We start from the raw sequence: 12,172 nt of genomic DNA, 5'->3' as shown, positions 1-12,172 counted from the left end.
ACAGTAACATGCTTATTAGACTAGGGACAGTTGAAAGCTGCTTGTCTGCAGGAGAAAGAAGGCAACGGGAAGGAACGAGAAAGCAAGCAAGCCAATTTTGAGGTAGAATCTTGGAAAGGCTTAGAGTAGGAAACACATGGAATCCATGAAGGCAAGAGTGGGAGCAGGGCTGAAAGCAGGAGGCTTGATTGAGAGTTTGTAAAAGGAACACTTGGGACCCCAGGTCTCTCCCTTACCACTCAGCTAGGTGCTACCCAAGTCCCACCCCTCTCCCAACTTTGCCCCACTTACCTCTGGCCATCTCATAAGAATTTTTCTGATGTCACAGCCTGCTTTAGTTCAATCAGCTGCAAAGCATGAGTATAGAACCTTCTTCTTATCCACCAGTACTTATTAACACAACAACATGACGTAATGATGTTTGATGAACTTTACTACAGAGATAAGGAAGACCTAAATCAGATACCATCTGTCACTATTTTTAGATTCCACTGTCATGTCCCTGTGAAGACAGTCCTCTACTGGCTCTCAGTCCCCTCTGGCCCTAGCCTTCTGCCACTAGAACAAGGGCCTACTCTTGTCCCTGCTTGGAAGTCTCCTTTATCTTGTCCCCCGAGACCTACAGTCAAAGTATGGGAAAACCTGTTGACAACGTAATAGACAATATAATGGTTGACAACATATTGATGTATCTTGCCCAATCTGAAAATAGAATTCATCATTATCAGAGTAATGAGTTGTCTCCATGTGAGGCATTTATAGTTGGAACACTCCTTTGTTCAGGGATCTGCAAGACCAATGAGTAGGTACTTTGATCTGTGCATGACTAAAAAAAGACAACAAAATGAACCCCCAAGAATAAATGGGAGAGGACTTATCCTCACAGGTATATTCCAAATTCTTTCCAAAAAGCATATGCTTCTAACAACTCTCAGAACCAGTTTTTTTGTTTTGTTTTGTTTTGTTTTTTCCAATCCCAGATATATCAAGATTGGGACAGAATCTCTGAGCAGTAAGAGACTGTTGGGATCTATCTCTAATACATCATTTGGCTTCCCATTTCCTTTCTGACTTCCCTAGACAGTATCTGTTGCTCTCTTACTGGTGTTTTTATTCTCGTATGTTTATATAAACAACAATAAAATTATAGCTCTTATCATAGCATACTACTGTTATTTGTTAGCGGGACTGTCTGCTCTGGTAAGTTGTGAGCTCTTTGAGGAGCATTTTATTCATCTTTATATTCCTGGCACATAGTAGGCGCTCGGTAATGCTGCTGCTGTGTTGAATTGGCTGTGGTAAAAGAACAAAATGCTTCTCCTCAGTCAGCATTTGTTTTCTAGGATCCATTCCAATATACTTCCAACTCAAAAATGTGATTTAAGAGATAGGCAGAGGGTGAATTGAGCTGAATGTTTTGCAAAAACACCTTGTCTTTAAAGGTGGGGAAAAAAATCAGCCACCTTCCCAAGATAGCTATTCTGTCCCACATCTTGAAGCAATGACAAGATGAGTGCTATGATCAGAGAGGACCCTCAGAAAATAAATAAAAACCCAACTCTAGTAATGCAGCCATTAGCCAGGAGGGAAATGACGAAGGATATCATTATCATCCTGATATTTTTAGAAGTTCTTTGGTGACAGGTCAGATTTTTGAGAATCGGAAAATGATAAAAATAATCTTGTTATTCCACAAAGGAGGCTCTCTATATATATCAAGCTGATTTTGAGCACTGCTTGGGAAGGTTGAGAAAATATTTTTAAGTGTTAGTGAAATGATAGGTTTTGGGGGCAGACCCAGCCTTGCTTTATAAAAGGTTTCTCTTGTTGGGGGAGGAGGTGTTGAGAGGTTTTAGGAATGTTGGCGTCATAAAAAAATCAGCAGTCGATGCAGGTTTTTATTTCCCAAATTTTCAAGAGAAGGGTCCACATGGTAGAATTTCATGAGGTATATAGAAAATTGAAAATTGCTTTTGATATTATTAGAGGTGCCTGGGGAGTCTTCCTGGCCCCCACCAGATGACCATGCTATCCAGATCTGAAGGATCCTTTGTTTTTCCTTATTTTCAAGTCGCAGGATTCTGTAGGATTCCTTTTGCAGCTTCCTTTTGTAGCTGTTGGTGAGTGACCCCATAGCCATGTATCTAAAGGGGCTTGGAGCTCTGGATTTCAGTTAGAAATGACATTCTATTTATTTAGGATGTTTGCTTCTTTAAATACTCGGCCATCTGACTCTCTAATTGTTTAGGATTAGTCATAAGTTAAGTAGGACAGAGAAAATGTTATAAATAGTTTATTGCATATCCATTCAAGAAATTTAGGCTAAGTTTATATATCCTAACCACTAAAAGACAGAGCTTATATGTTTATTTAAAACGTTGTTTGGGGGCGCCTGGGTGGCTCAGTTGGTTAAGCATCTGCCTTTGGCTCAGGTCATGATTCCGGGGTCCTGGGATCGAGCCCCATGTCAGTTCTCTGCTCAGCGGGGAGTCTGCTTCTCCCTCTGCCTCTGCTGCTCCCCCTACTTGTGCTCTCTCTCTCTCTCAAATAAATAAATCTTAGAAAAGAAACCAAGATATTTTAAAAAATAAAAAAATAAAACATCGGTTCCTGTTTCATTTAGAATATATAAGTCTTATGAAAAATGATTCTGTAAGATTTATATGTAAATTGCTCTTTTCCTCATACTTATTTCAGTACCTTTTTATTTCTTGTTTTTCTTAAGACTGAATTTGACCCTTTGAATGTATTCCCTTTATGTTTTTTCTGAATATTTTTAAGAACACGAATTAAAAATATAAGTCCACATGTCAAGGAAACTGTACCCTTCTTTCTTTGGCGTGTGGAAGTGATCTGAGTTTATTTTACTAAATAGTGTAATTCTGGTATGTTGGGTCTTAGTGTGGCCAAAGAGGCCTGATGAAACTGAAATAGCATTAAATGTAATATTAAGAAATATGTAGAGGCCAAAGAACAATATTCTACATTACTACAGTAAAGAGAGCACTAGGACAATGGAACTTTTAAGTGGCCCGTGTCATTCATTGTGCCCCAGGACAGCTCTCACACTCTGCATCAGTGACATCAGGTGCCGCCTCTTTGAGGTGATTTGAGGAGTTTGGAGGTATTTGCTTCAAAATAGCCACTACATCAGTAGACCTGCCAGGGCACACATGGTCCTCCATCTATCAAGCATTTAGACTTAGGCAGTGAAGGCCTCCTGCAGAATGCAAACGTGTTACCAGGAGGGACAGTACATCAATATATAGCATATAATGCCATTAATTATCAAGTTAACTGGCCTATCTCTTAAATTCGGCTCACAGAAAAGAGGGAAGGTGGAGGAAATCTGGAGAGGCATTGTTGTTCTGACCCAAATGGAGGGTGCACTGTGGAGTCCATCTCTGAGAAGCCAGTGTTGGGGGCGGGGAAAGGAGAACACTTAGAGAAGGAAGGAGGAGGAATCAGGTGGGGACCACAATGACTTCACAAAGTTGCTCTAAGGCTATAGTTTCCAATTTGGCAGAACCACTTGAAATATAAAGTATTTTCAGTGGAGATTTCTATAAGCTGTCTCCAGTTTCGCATGGATTTCTGCAGGTCGAGGACTCTGTTGTTATAGTAGCAGGAAACGTACCCTCCTTGGATACTCTGCAGCCCTGCAGCACCAAGCAGGAGTCTGGAGCAGGTAACTTGAGAGGTCCAGCGCTCCCTGGGAAGACAGGTATTGGGAAATTCTGTCTGACAGGCATGAGCTGCATCCTACCCCAAATCTTCCTGGAGTTCCTACACTCCTGACAGTCACGTGTCCTGGAAGCATTCTCCTCATTGCAGCATGAGAAAGAAATGTAGGAGTATATCACCATGACTTGGGACTTGCAAAAGATGACAAGAAGGAGGGTGGGTCAAACATAAGAAAAAATGCTGCAGCTGGGGAGTCCAAATGGTTGTAGCCAGTGCCCTCTGGACGCTGTATGCTCTGTTGGTGCCCATCGCTTTGATGGGCCTTTCCAAGTCTTTTGATGAGCTCTCAAAGCTTTGGTGAAGTGTGCTGACAGATCACTGATATTCATGAGCCTAAGTAGAAAAGGAGGCTATAGTTTGCCCTCCTTCTCTGTCGGATTCCCAGGGAGCTAACCTATGATCATAGGGCAGTTATATAAACCTCTCACTGGGGAACTGGCCCTTGGGCAGATAATTTTTCTTACTTTTCTCTTTCTGCCCACAAGAGGCATGATATGGTGGGAAAGAAGAGGACTTAGAGTGACGAGAAAACCATGTGTTCATCTGCCTTCTAGCAATTTAAAGCTCATGTCACTCAGGAAAGCTAAGTTAATCTCATTGAACCACATCTCTAAAACCCAGATGATTATAATAATTGCTTCATAGAGCTACTGAGAGGATAAAATAAGGTCAGAAGTAGAAATTTGACATATATCAAAATAATATTTGTGCAGTTCCCAGTGGCATGGACTAGCTTCTGTTCAGATAGTCTTTCTGACAGGAAAAATTCCAGGGTTCCTCCTCAGTGGACTAAGCTTTGGAAGCACTTTCCTTGGATTTTAGATGTGAAAGGAATCTTAAAAATCATCTTGTCCAGGGCGCCTGGGTGGCTCAGTTGGTTGAGCGACTGCCTTCAGCTCAGGTCATGATCCTGGAGTCCTGGGATCAAGTCCCACATCAGGCTCCCTGCTCAGCAGGGAGTCTGCTTCTCCCTCTGACCGTCTTCCCTCTCGTGCTTTCTATCTCTCATTCTCTCTCTCTCTCAAATAAATAAATAAATCTTTTTTAAAAAAAAGAAACATAATTAATTATGTTTTAAAAAAAATCATCTTGTCCAGCCATCATACTTTAGTTTCTTTTGTATTTAAAACTTATTTTTTTAAAAAGATTTTATTTATTTATTTGACAGGGAGAGAGAGAGAGCACAAGCAGGGGGAGTGGCAGGAGAGGGGGAAACAGGCTCCCCGCTGAGCTGGGAGCCCAATATGGGGCTCAATTCCAGGACCCCAGGATTGTGACCTGAGCCGAAGGCAGACGCTTAACTGACTGAGCCACCCAGGTGCCCCTTAAAACTTATTTTTAACAAAGAAATGCTTCATATAGTTTTAAAATAAAATATTTGTCATGAAAATAAATTTCTTATCCCCACTGCATCTCAGATCCCACTCTGTAGAAGATAATATCTTACCGAATTCAATTTTAGACATTATCTTATATCTAGTGCTCTAATATATGAAAATTTAGTTCATTAGACTTACCATTTCCCTATCCAGCCTCCCAACATAGTCTTATCACTATTGTTAGTTTCTTCATGGGATAACTTTGTGACTGCAGAAGGTATACCATTTTATTTCTAAATTTATCATGAAGCTATAATCCTTAGCTTCACGCTTTAAAAGATGAAGCCATTGGCCCCCCACTCTTTCTTTTACCCCTCTTCCCACTTCCCAAGTGTCCATCATTTGAATTTTTGTCTTGTATTACTAAAGTTGGTGACATTTACATTCTGCTTTATGATCATAATTAAGTGTCTCATGTCTTTTTTTAAAGATTTTATTTATTTGTCAGAGAGACAAAGAGAGAGAGAGAGCACAAGCTGGGGGGAGAGGCAGACAGAGGGAGAAGCAGGCTCCCTGCTGAGCAGGATGCCCAATGTGGGACTCGATCCCAGGACTCTGGGATCATCACCTGAGCCGAAGGTAGACGCTTAAACGACTGAGCCACCCAGGCATCCCTTAAGTGTCTTGTTTATAAGTTGTTTATAAAAGGTTACAGTCAATAAACTGTTTACCTAAGTGTGGTTAAGTAAATGTGGTTTGCTCTAGAGCCAAGTGGAAGACAGTGATTACATTGCTTCTTGTCAGCATTTTGGTTTTTTGTTTTTTTAAAGATTGATTTTCTAAAGATTTTATTTCCAACAGGAATTATACTTAATAGCAAAACCAAGAAGTTTACACTTAAAGGAATATTCAGTCCGTATATGTGAAGATTCTTCTTTATTCTCCATATTCTTTATTGTCAAGTGCATTATTCCTGACTGGCTCCCACCATGAGAAAAAAAATAGCAATACTGTTATTGCTCACGATTCTTGTGAGTTCATGTGGGAAACTGTATGCATTGAAACAATATAGATCTGTATTTCTGCAATTCTGTGATACAATTATTGAATGCTGGTTATTGTTAGTTATGATGCAATATCATCCATCAAGCCACTTGTGAATACTGGCTTCTAATGACTTCCTCAAATGTTATTACTGTATTTCATTGATGATGACCACAGATGAAGTTCTTATCCAGAATATGCAGGGAAATGTGAACAATAATTTGTGTTCTGGTTATGTTGAATTTACCACTTGGAATTTTATAACATAAATCTAGAACAATACATCTTTCAAATCTGTCTTCTTTTGAATTCTTTATGCAGCAACCACTACATTCCTAGAAAGTGATTATGTTAATGTTAACTGCACCCTGCCTTCCATTCATTGGCACCAGCAGAGATGAATGCAAAAAGAGGCCTCACTGGCACAAGGAAGGGCTGTCTCTCATCAGGCATAGATTTAGCTGACTTGGGAAAGTGTAATGTCCTCACATCAAATGGAGGCAGAAGAGAACATTAGTCAGGGTCACATAGAATAAAGGATACCTGCTGCCACCCTGGGTTAGCCTTGGGTGCCAAGGATCAGATATAGCACCATAAAACAAAGCCAGATGAGAATTAACACATGGGCCCACACATGTAGCTTAAGTCAAGGGTCTGTTGGTGTTGAACTTGTCCTATATCCAGTGTTTGAGAGTCAGTACACTGCCATTCTGGTAGCCCAGTCTCACATGACTCTATGAAAGAATTTATGAACCATGCAGCATGAGCATTCCACTTGCCAGAATGTCCTTCTGGAACCAGGGTCGGCCCAGGACCTCAAGAAACCTTTTGGCATATGGATAGGGCAGATGATAAGAGAACATGAGGAAGGGGATGAAAGAAGACATGGATGTGGTCTGGGCTAAGGTGCTTCCCAGGAGGGTTCTGTTGACCCTGGCTGGTCCCAGGCTCTGGAGGAGGCCTTAGGAAATTTCAAAGATGTTTCTGAAGACCAGATCCCATTCAAAATCAGATCTGAGCTTGGGTCTCCCCATCTGGCTCTAAGTCCCAGAGCCCAGGAGGGAATTTAGAACTTCAAGGAACTGCACTCCTACGGGGCAGGGATCTCAGGGTGGTACTGCTTACAAGTGTGAAATGTGGTGTTTTTCAGTTTATGCAGTTGTGGAAATGGCTTTTTCTACCCTAATCCTTGATTGTTAGTTCAGTATGGAATTCAAGGCTGACAGTCATTTTAACGCAGAACCTTGAAGCCCTTTCCTCCACGGTCTTCTCAGATTCAGTACAGCTGACGAGAGGTCTGATGCTGGTGAGAGTTTTTATTTTTTTATACGTATCTTTTAAATTTCTCTTTTTCCTGCTGAAGCTTCTTGGTATCTTCTCTTTATTACTGAAATACTGAACTTCTATAATGCTGAGCCTGGATGTGTCTATGTGCACGTGTATATGCATGTATGTAATTTAGTTAGCTCATTGCCTTGGACACTTGATTGGCATCTTAATTTGTACATTCATGTCCTTTGACTCTTGGAAAATCCTTTGTGATATCTCTTTGATGATTTCCTCCCTTTTGTTTTCTCTCTCTGTCGCTCCATTGATTTGATGTGAGGCTTCCTGGTCTGATCCTCTATAAATCTTACCTTTTCTCTTAGTTTTTCACTTCTCTGTGTCCCACTACCTGGTGATTTTATTAGATTTTATCCACAATTTATTTGAATTTCAGAGTCATATTTTTATTTTACAGTAGTCCTTCCTCATTAGCTATTTGTGTTTTGTTGATGTAATAATTTTTTTACTCTTTCTAGGAATATTAATTAAAGAGTTCTTAAAAGTTAAACTTTTAAAAGTTTTTCTAAAGTATGTCTGTTCTTTTCAGAGTTACATGTTCTGCTTGTTTATTTTGGTCTCTCTCTTGTGTTGTAGAATTTCTTCAAAAGTCCAATGATATTTGGCTGTTCCATCATATTTAGGAACCAGACAATAAACTGATCTTGAGGGGTGTGTGTGTGTGTGTGTGTGTGTAAGGGGAAGGGGAGGGGCCAATGCTTGCTGGTTGGCCATTCCCTTTAATGTGATGTGGGGAAGTAGGCAATAGTCCTGGGGACCCATAACTGTCAGGTTGGAGGTCTTTTCTCTGTGGGCATTCCATTGCTTTGGAAAAGAATCCTCTTGTTATTTGTGAAGTGGGTGTATTAATTTTCTAGGGCTGTCATAACAAAATACCATGGACCCTGTGGCTTAAACAACAGAAATTTATTTTCTTACAGTTCTGGAAGCTGCAAGTCCAAGATCACGGTGTTGGCAGATTTGGTTTTTCCCGAGGCCTCTCTGGCCAGTGTCAGTCATCTTCTCACTGTGTCCCCTTATAGCCTTTCTTCTGAGTTTTTGTGTCCCTGGTGTCCCTTCCTCTTATAAATGCAGCAGGCCGACTGGATTAGGACCCACCCTAATTATCTCATTTTAAGTTAATTACCTCTTCTTTAAGGCCCTATCTCCAAATATACCCACAGTCTGAGGTACTGGGGGCTAGGACTTCAAATATGAATTTTAGGAGGTTACTTTTCAGTCCATAGCAGTAGGTAGATACATGTCTATCAGTCTGCTAATTAGGAGAGGGTTTAAAAGTACAAGATCAACTGTTGGGTCAAGAGCAGGATTTCTTAACTTTGGCACTTTTGACATCTTAGGTTGCATAATTCTTTGTTGTGAGACCTGTCCTGTGCATGGAAGGATGGTTAGCAGCATCCCCGGCTTCTACCCACCAGATGCCAGTCATGACAACTAAAAGTGTCTTCAGACATTGACAAATATCCCTGGGGAGTAGGGCAAAATTCCCACCCAGTTGAGAACCAATCTGTAGCTTTCTCTATTTTGGGAAGTCTTAGGGCAGAATATAGATGAGTATGGATGATCAATGCACTATATTTAAGTAAATATTTTCCTACCTCACCACCCAATTATAAATGAGAAAACTGAGACTCTGAGAGAAAGAAGTAATTTGCACACAGTTGCATCTAACAATAGTAAAGAGAAATGATTGGAATCCAGTTCAATTGGCTGCCAGTCCAGTGCCCTTTCCATGAACTCAACTCTGCTGCTTCAGCATGATTTATTAGTAAACACACTGCCATTCTCTTCAGAGAGACTTCCTCTCTTTAAAGGAAAAAGTCCCCAACAAATTATTGGATCCTTTAAAATAATAAACTCTAGTAGTAGCAAAAGCTTTTGGGAGGAACCCTTTTGAATTTTTTAAAAAAGAACTTAAACTCTTACCTCAGTAGGAAACTGTTTTAAACTGGGAGGGTTGAGAGTAGATAGTTACTGTGTTCTATCCTCTGTTAAGTGATCACAGATAAAACATTAACTTCATTCATTCATTCATTCATTCATTCTTTTAGTTATTTCCCCAAACTCTCTGGCTGAGGACAAGCCCTGCAATGTGTGTATATGTGTGCCTTTGTGTGTCTGCATGTACACACTTAGTACCTGCCTGTGTTTGTGTATTGTGGGTGATGATGTGTGTGTGCTGTCTGTGCATTTCTATGTGGCATGTGTATGTGTGCATATACATTGGGTACACTAAATTTGGTTTTGCTCAAAAAAGAATAAACAGAATTTTATGGGAATAGTCCAGAGTACTGCACTATTACCCAGTGTTTCCTCTAAGAACAGCACACGCATATTCAGTGTTGCTGATTTTCATCCTTTGCATCCATGAAGCACTCTGAGATCTCTTCTAACACCTTGACAGTTGGTGATATGACCCCCAACCCCCCATCACCCAATTTGGGCTGACAGTACTGGCAGCACGCTGCCTGGAGGGCTCCTGCTGCCCATCAAAGTCAGCTCTGATGAGGCTTTCAAAACACACACGTGTCAGGTATGAGAAAGCTGCACCAGTGGGCCCAGACCCTCTAATCTTACTCCCAGGAGGGGGCCAAGAACTCTGCCCACTGGAGCTCATGACCTGGACCAGCTGAAGGCAGTGAATCTTGGGCTGGGGGGCAGAAAGGATGCTGTGGACTGTGAGGGATCCAAGAAAGGGACAGATGGTTGTAGACCAGTGTGAAGGGGGAAGTATAGCCTGGGAAGAAGGAGGGCAGGGTTCATTCATTCTTTTGTTACCATATGGGCTAATTTGTTTCATTTCTTCAACTGTTATAAATTCTGTGATATTAGAGACTCCTCCATTTTCTTTTCCCATGTCCCTCACAGGGCCCAGGAGAAAGCATCTGAATACTAGTGGATAAATATTCTAAACCCAAAAATGTATCCCATGCTCTATTTCAGCAGTACTTACAATGGGTATTTCATTCATTCATGTATTCAGCAAATATTTATTGAGCGCCTACTTTGTGCCAAGTATTGTCTTAACTTTGGGTTACAACAATGAACAAAACAGACAAAAATCCCTGCTTTTTGGAGAGACAACAAATAAATCTGATAAGTAAGAATGTGAGCACTAAGGAAGACAAACAGAAAGGGGGTTTTCAGGTATGTGGAAAGGATGGGTAAAAATTTTAGATAGGGTGGTCCAAGAAGGCCTCAGTGATGTGTGTGAAGACCTGAAAGATCTCCTTGGCAAAAAGAGGAGAGGTGCTTTAGATCATGTGGTAGTTTAGGTCATTTGGTAGTAGACTCAGCACTTCACTTACAAAGTGGGTGTTTTGTTTGTTTGGCTTTGTGCAACATCTTCACCTCTCAGAGGAATTGATGTTCTCTTGCTTATGTCTTGGCCAATCCTTGCACCTGTGCGCTGGGTTCCATCTTTCCCATCTCCTTAAGATGCTTTTACTGATCAGTATGGAACTCACCTTACTGCGGGCTTAGTATGAAACTTGTTTTGGTCAGCATCTCCCCAGCAACAGCCCCACACTCCATGTGGAGTAGTTGATTCCAGTCTCCTGCTTCTGCCAGAACCCCCAGAGCCATCCTCATGCCCTTCTCCTCAGAGGTCCCAGACTCTACTCTGCTGGGTCCATCTTCCAAGCTTCTAAGACATCAGCTCTAGCTGAATGGGCTCCCCTCCCCTGAGTCCCAGCTCCCTGAGGCCCTTCACTGAGCTCCAGACGTGTCAGCACCTACTGGGCAGCACTCCCTGCTTAGAGGCCAGAGCCCAGCTCCATGGGGCTTCTCCTCCAAGGGCCTGGATTCCAGTGGCTCCCACCTCTGCCTTTTGTTTCCCTGGCCCTAGAGGAGGTGGTTGCTTCCTGCAGTTAAAATCTCTGTGCTTTCTCAGTGTTCCCTTTTGCTTTTTTGAGCCCTTTGACCCCTGGCTTTGCCTACCAAACCAAATGGATCTCTCTTGATCTTTATATCATGGCACTTCTGTGTAGCATTTTTACTTTTCTGACTACTCTCTCCTTCAAGAGCTCTCTTCCCTTCTGCTTCATGAGACCATTCTTTCTTGGTTCTCTTTCTCACTCTTGAACCACCCCTCCTCAGTCTCCCCCATGTTCTCTGGCTATCCTTTAAATCTTGACTGTCCTCACCTCCCTCCCTGGCTTCTCTTCTCATCCTGCTCCACTTAGACCATTCCAAGCCATGGCTTCAACCTCTTGTTAAGGGTTCCAGTTCTCCATTCCTGCTCAGACTTCTCTCCAGAGCTCACATTCCTATTTACAACTGCTGGTTAGATATTTCTATCTGAATATTCCCTAGGTTCTTTAGTCTCAGTATTTTCCAAATAAGTCTTTTCATCTTCTTATCCCAAAATGCTATGTTCACCATCTGCCCCATAACCCAAGACAAAATGATGAGATCCATTTGGATTTCTCCCTCTGCCCTACAGCCTGCCTTTACTTGCCCTTAACATTTCTTGAGGCTGTGATTTCCCTCTCCAGCTCCTGCCATAGTTCAGATAATGAAAGCTAACACTTCCAGAGCACTTAATGTGTTCCAGAACCCATACTAAGGTTTTTGTGTACAACTCATTTAATCCTCACAGCAATAACTCTATAAGGTAAGTCCTATTATTATCCCCATTTTACAGATGAAGAAACTGAGGTACAGAAAGTTTATATGACCTACCCAGTCACACAAAAGGTAGGCTCTTAACAGGCTGTTTG

General features: G+C 41.5%; 1 protein-coding gene across 3 annotated transcripts in view; it reads left to right on the top strand.

Moving 5' to 3' along the window:
• The window catches only part of CRH (corticotropin releasing hormone), a 184,623-nt gene that overhangs the window by 157,537 nt on the left and 14,914 nt on the right, over positions 1-12,172 (top strand). The window lies entirely within an intron of this gene.

This window comes from Zalophus californianus, chromosome 4, assembly GCF_009762305.2.
Source record: "Zalophus californianus isolate mZalCal1 chromosome 4, mZalCal1.pri.v2, whole genome shotgun sequence".
NCBI lineage: Eukaryota > Metazoa > Chordata > Mammalia > Carnivora > Otariidae > Zalophus > Zalophus californianus.
Note: the sequence above shows the minus strand (reverse complement) of the source record. Positions and strands in the feature narration are given on the sequence as shown.